General features: G+C 39.4%; 1 long non-coding RNA gene across 1 annotated transcript; it reads left to right on the plus strand.

The window, feature by feature from the left end:
- Positions 1-324: 324 nt before the first annotated feature.
- Positions 325-6786, plus strand: LOC106016403 (uncharacterized). Its single transcript, XR_001189061.5, has 5 exons — positions 325-514; positions 1092-1214; positions 2857-3014; positions 4674-4868; positions 6382-6786. It is a non-coding gene; the product is annotated as an uncharacterized lncRNA (long non-coding RNA).
- The last annotated feature ends 213 nt before the right edge of the window (positions 6787-6999 follow it).

Here is a 6999-nt window from a genome sequence, read left to right on the forward strand (position 1 = left end):
GAAAAGTCAAGTGAAAAAACCAACCTGCAGAAATGAGGTCAGACAAGCCAGAGGGAACTAACTTTCCTTTTAGCACCAGGGAGCCTGCAGGCTTCCCATCTACTGCCTGTTATTAACAGCCAAGAAGCAAGGCAGAGGCAGTCCCTGCCCTCTCTCCAGGCTGGGAGGTGTTAATGGATGGGTGTGAGAGGATGCCATTGGGGTGGAGGTGAAAGATGAGTGATCTGAACACAGCCATCAGGTTTATTCCTGCCAGCTGCTCTGAGCCAAGTGAAGTGATATAATCACAGAGCAGGCAAGCCCCAGAGATCTGAGTAGGGGGGTGCGGAGGTGTCTAGTAGGCAGCTGTGTGCCTCCCTTATAGGAGGGTGTTGTCAGGACTGTGAGGTTTGAGCTTTTTGGATGGAGAAGGTGTATCTCCAAGTCAGAGGATGGCACCAGCTTCTCCCTTGAAACAAGCTTCCTACTGTTCCATCCCACAGAAAATAAGTTCAGGAAGTGTGTCACATTTTTAGTAAGTGTTTTTAGTTTAGGGTGGTAGATGAGCCAAAAGAAGAACCTTTATCAGAACTAACACTGAGCTAGGTTGTGAATACTTCAGCATATGTCAATCCCACAGCATTCCCAAAGGATCACATCTTCTCAGTCTTAATTCATTTCTTTTTCTTTACACACATTTTTTTTCTTTCAGCTCTTCTCTGCCTTTCTCCTGGGCTTTCCTTTCCCTGTTTCTTTTCAACTCAAATTTCACAATCTGGCTTTCACACCCTGTATTTGCTGTCTTGGGCCTCCTTCACTGAGACCACCAAGACTCTCCATTCTCCACTTCTGTCCCTTTCTTGAAGTACCTGCCTGCTCCTCCCCCCCATCTCCATATCTTTGTTCTTCTCTATCTTCAGTTTTCAACCTCTTTGAAATTCTCCCTCAGTTTCCCTGTGTCCTGGTTCCTCTGTTTATCCTCTTGTATTGCTTTCTCTACCTCTCAGATAACTCCTCCCCCTCACCTGTCTACAATCTTAGGATTTCTCTCATGCACTAATTTAGTTTCTGTCACATGCTGAGTTCACCTCTCCCATGTTGCTTCATTGCAGGGAGGTTTTGCAGACTGTGTTTGCTGGTTATCTTTTTTACCACGGGGGTTGAAGATATTCTACATGTAATATGGGCTGGGTTTACTCTTCCAATTCCACTAAACCATCAGAAGATCCATACAGGTATGCACTTTCGTACTGTATTATGGCTTTACAGTGTAATGGTGTTACCCAGCAGAAATGCTGGAAAAATCAAAGATTGTGCTTCTTCCTATTAGGTGGTGAATTGCAATTAGAGAACCCAGTGGAAAAATTGGGTTGATTCATTTAGTTCTGCTCTCAATTCGTCAGTCTGAGAGTTAATCTCTTGCCTGCAGCCACAGAAAATAGCTACTGAAATAGCACCATTTGTTCTAGCAAGTGGGCAGAGAGGACATGGCTAACCTGCTGAGCTTCCCTTTGCCAACTGGCTGCTATTTGGAGATCTGGGCTGAAGTTAAGATGTGCTTGTCTGTGGTTTGAAGCTAATTAGGTTTGTTGACCCTCTGATGTTTTCTGTTGTGTATCAGATCTAAAACTGGAAGCAACAGGTTATTTTTGTCCTCAGGCAAAAAAGGCTGCTTAGGACCCACCTTTCTTTCTGTGTCTAGGAGTATTGTTGAGTGCTTTATTTTCCTAAGATCACAAAATGAGTCTGGTGGGGATTCTGAAAACTTTTAAAAGATATCTTATTGTAAATAGTAAGGTATTTGGCAATTTAATTATTTTAAGTCTTTGTGAAGTGTTCATAATACCAGGCAGTATGAATGGAAGTTCCAGGATCGTTATCATTATTGTTTCTTTCATGAGGTGAAAAGGAGAGTATCCCATGTTCACTATTCCTCCAGCAGCTTCTTACTGAAAAAAATAGTAGGGACACTTATCTGGCTTTTAAGAATCATCTTGAGTATATCAGCATCTTATCAAGCAACAAATGCTAGAATATGGTATCTGGCTGTGCAAAATCTCAGGAGCTTTTGTGCTCTTTTTCACACTCTAAAAGCTTTTAATTGTTATCTCATTTGCTCAATGTGTAAGATTCTGATGCCCTGAGGAGCTGGGTTGCACCTCTCTATATCTCTAGCTTGCTTACTATTAGGTTTGAGTGGTGACATTAGAATAGTGTTGTGGCATGCTGTTAAAAATTCAGTGTAATCCTTTAAATGTAATATGTAATTTCTATTAGTCTAAACTCAAATGTGGAGTAATTCAAGACTTTGAATCCTTATTCCTTCTCTCTATCCTGAACCCCATGTCTTCATTCTGCTTTCCATTAAGGGGGATCATACCACGTTGGCTCTTGTTCCATATTTTTAAAACCACTACTAGTAAGAGGCCGTGTTATGATACATTCTGTTCTGGTGAACTATGTCTGAGGGATGGATAGAGAACTCATGACCACCAATTGAAGTGTACTTTCAAGTACAATTGAAGGTACTAGTGTACAAATATGAATAAATGCAAATGTGCAAGTACACAGTACAGTACACATACACAGGCACATATATACAAAATCATAATTGCCATCTTCTATTCCTAATGGTGCTGCTATAAAGGACACTGTTTCTGAAACAGTTGAAAGCAAAATGGTTGTTTCTGCATTTTTACCCCCATATCCTTGAATGTTTTTTTTTCTTGTTTTCTAATTGGTCTTCACAGTTATAGCTCATTTCTTGTTAACAGTCAGTTTCATTTTCCACTTGCACAACCCCTCCAATCTTTCCAACAGTGCAGCATGAGATAATAAAAGTATAACTATTCTCACTTGGGATTTAATTTCTTGCAGTGCTGTGGACAGAATGGTAATTATACACCACTTGCTGGTTCAGGAAACTGAGCACAAAGTACTGACATTTGCATAACCTGCTAGACAATTGGTCCATGCAGTATCTGAATGCTTCATAACATTAAGATATTTATCTTCAAGACAACTTCCCTCTGGAGGTGAGAATAATAATATCAATTTTTTGCTGATGATGAACTGATGCACAAAACTATTAATTGCCTTCCTAATGACATGTAAGGAAGAGTCACAAGTCACACCTAGGTTTCTTGACCGATGAACTTCTAAACATCAGACCAAATTCCCATTACTCATATATGGTATATTTGGATTTAACAGATAATTCATCTTCCTGTTTGCATATCCATCTGATATTGCTGCCTGTAATTTTGGGTTCATATTCTTTGGTAATTTCAAGTAAGAGGAAACTCAATTTCTAAAGGTTCTGCCTAGTTGGGACCTTTTGGTGCTTTGTGTAATGGAAATTGGAATCAGTTACGTTTAGCCAATTACTTTTCCAAACAAATTAAAATGATTTCTTCCATATCAAAGGCATTAGGTTAATATATTCTGTTAATTTGTTCAAATGGAATATGTTTAGAGAATAGCAAGACTGCATTCCTCTCAGGTGATGAGAAAATTTTGGTAACAAGGTTGGGAGGCTAAATGTTCAGACAGGTGGGTTTTGATAAAATGTGAAGAGACTATATGGCCATAAAAGATTTGGTAGAACATTTTAAAATATATGACTTTAAAAATATAGAAATATTGTTAACATTAATTATTAATGAGTGCATGAAGAACATATATATACATTACTAAACTGGAACTACATAGAAACCAGTCTCGGTTCTAAAAGGGCATGTGTGGAAAGCGGTTCTTTGGGGTTTTCTCTAGTATGATTTTTTTATTTAATAACAGCTTGCTTTTTACCCTGCTAGACTAAGAAATCTGTGAATATGAAGAAACCAGCAAACTGCGTGTAAGCTTTTTGCTTAATAAGATTTTTTTTCTTTAATAGTGGACTGTTGAGACATCTCTGATCAGTTAGTGTTTAAGTATTTCTGGGACTTTATACAATGACCTGGCAGCATCAAACCTTACCCAGAAAAAAGTGTTAATTAAGTTCTACCTAACATCAGTGTATTATGTATTGAAGCTGCAACAGGGGAGGTTCAGGCTGGATATCACTGGAACAGGCTCCCCAGGGAAGTGGTCATAGCACTGAGCCTGCCAGAATTCAATAATTGTTTGGACAATGCTCTCTGATTTTTTTTTTTTTTTGGGTGGTCCTTTGGGGACCCAGGAGTTGGACTCAATGATCCTTGTGGGTCCCTTCTAACTCAGATATTCTATGATTGTTAATACTGTTTTACTCTCACCTTATCCATCCACTCATCCAACCACAGGCATGGTATTTCTCCATATTGGACACGTCTTCCTCACAAGCCCCACATAAAGTCAAGTAATGCGATCATGTGCTTTTTCATGGGAGAAATTTAGGCACAAAGAAACTAAACGAGGTCAAAAAGAGTGAAAAAGTAAACAACTGTCTCAAATCTCAGTCCTCAAGCAGGATACAAAACTTGGATATTTTGATATCCATGATATATTTTGTCTTTACTGCCTTAAATTTTGAGCTATTGCAGTCACTGAACAGCGAAAGTTTTCAGGTCTGCAGTCTCCCAGAGATCTCTTTCCCTTCATTAGTCTAAGCTGCAATTCATCATTGTCTTACCAGGCAAACCCAAGCTCTGTGGTGAACTGACAGTGTGGCGCACTTCCTTCCCTTTTTCCTTGAACTCTCTCTTGTATTACAGATCAGTAGCCCTCACATCCTCATCTTTCTGGAAGGACATGTCTACTTTCTCCCACTGGCTTTGTAAGAATATGGCAGTGCATGAGCAAGGTGAATTTTATCTGCAGCTGAGAAGATCATGCCCAGGTGACAGCAGTGCTAGACCTACTGCAGCTCAGCAAGTTGCCCCTGACTGACTGATCTGCAGTGAAGTGTTGTGAGTCCCAAGAGCAGTACAATTGCAAGCCTGGTGGTGGGCTATTAACACTTAGCTGTGTCAGTGCAAGAAGCTTTCAAATGGTCTGTGATTAGGGATGGTGACCTGAAGGAGAGGTAGTAATGTGTGGAGGGGCTGTAACACAGTGTCAGGTAATGAGCTTGTGAGGGGAGGCTTTCTTTGCAAAACTAGATGTTTGCAGTTGAGTACATTTTCTCACCACTCTGCCTGGAGGACAGCATGCTCATGTTTTGCACTTTTGTGCCTTACAGGAAAGGGTTAGAGGAGATGTTTGGATCTGCCCTTGTCAAAGTCAGGGCAAAGCTCCAAGCTGCAGTTCAGCTTGTCAGACTCCCAGGAACCAGACATGTCCTGATTAACAAAAAGACTTAGAGTTGATCAAGAAATGCTGTGTAAACTTCCTCAGAGCTTGAAGAGTGAATTCCTTCCCAATCCTCTAAGACCACATCACAGTTGTGTTAATATGCCTTGCTAATCCAGCCATGAGACTTATACTAACATGCTGCAACCTTCCCAAGGAGCTCACTGCATTTACTAGCTAGCTATGTAAAGCTGGAATAAGGTTTTGTTATCAATGTCATGTAATTCTGCTCACTGCAAAACCAAACAGGGCAAGTTGACACCACCGTATGTGTATGGTATTGCCCTATGATACGACCTCATCTCTGTTTCCTTCCTGAAATATTTACTATTGTGCATCAGCAGAGCTATCTAAAAATGCCACAGGTATGCAGAAATCCGGTGCCATGCTGCACTGAGACTTGTGTCTGAATAGTCTGCCATTTTATACTAAATTAACAATGTGACTCCGTGCTGTTGTGTCCTGCTGTGTTTCTGGTAAGGACACCATGTTTCTGTGCAAACCGGCATCCAGGTGTACTCATTAGTTCAGTTGCTGTAAGTCAAAGCTGGTGGTCAGCAAAGGGATGAGTAGCTGTGAAGAAGATACCAGGAAAACAGACAACCGAGCTCTGGTAGCTGTTGTGTGTGTGGAGTGCTTTTGTATTCATGACAACCTGTTCATTTGCAAAGTGCACAGAAAATCAATCAAAATCAAATGCAAACAAAGAAATGAGAAATTAATCAGGAAAGCCATGGGCTAATCACATGGCACCCTCCTCAATTACTCTAACAGAAAAAGCACAATTGCTGGTAATGGCTCCTGGTCTATAATGGCAGTCTTTCCAATCAAGCACTTATTCAGATGTTAGTTAATTAAGTGAGTTGTATGGAACAGTATTCCACTCTTTTTTTGGTTTAATGAGATAAATGGATTCAATTTTCCAATTTCATACACCTTCCTCAAAAGTTGTAAAATGAGAACAATGTACGTAGGTTTGTATTTGTGTATAGCTTTCTAAATGTAAAGGCAGGAATACAGGTCTCAGAAGAGCTCTGCATCCACCACAGAAAATTCAGCCTTTATGTAATCACTGTCATATAAATCAAGCTTCAATTTCAAAACTACTGATCTCTACTTCTCTTGTTCTAGGAACCCCTCTTCTTCATTTACTGGAAATCATTTCCTAGTCTAGACTTGGAAACCAGCAGCAGAATTTGCATGGAAGATATCTGCTGCCCAACTTGTGCAGAAACTTTGCTCCTTAAAATGTTGTTTTTTTTTTTTTTTTTTTTTTAAATGTGAGAGTGAACCTTGTGTCAAAATAATGAGCTTCATGCATTCAAATTAGAGCTTGAGTGTTAATTAGGTCACTCTTACTAAAATGATTTATTGAATTATATTTGGTATTAGCAGCCCTAAGTTTTCCTCCATGGAGAGTCAGTGAAAATCACCTTCATCAATCTTCAAGACTTTATTAAACTTATTTTTTCCCTCTATTTTTTTTAATTTATTAAATAATCTACTCTGAGAGACTGATTGAGTAGTTCTTCAAGACATTGAGAAGCCTCATAAGAAAAAACAAATCTTAATTTTTAGGTTTTTAAGGCAGATTAATAAAAATATGCTTTAGGAGCCTAATTAAGTATTTTGAGCTGAACTGGAAGGCTTTCATTGCTGCCAATAGCTACTGGATGATATTTAATATAGCAGACATACAGAAGATGGTCAAGGTACTTACATAGTTTAAAAAAGTTCCAAAGCCAGGAT

The sequence above is a fragment of the Anas platyrhynchos genome, chromosome 7 (genome assembly GCF_047663525.1).
Source record: "Anas platyrhynchos isolate ZD024472 breed Pekin duck chromosome 7, IASCAAS_PekinDuck_T2T, whole genome shotgun sequence".
NCBI classification, from domain to species: Eukaryota; Metazoa; Chordata; class Aves; order Anseriformes; family Anatidae; genus Anas; species Anas platyrhynchos.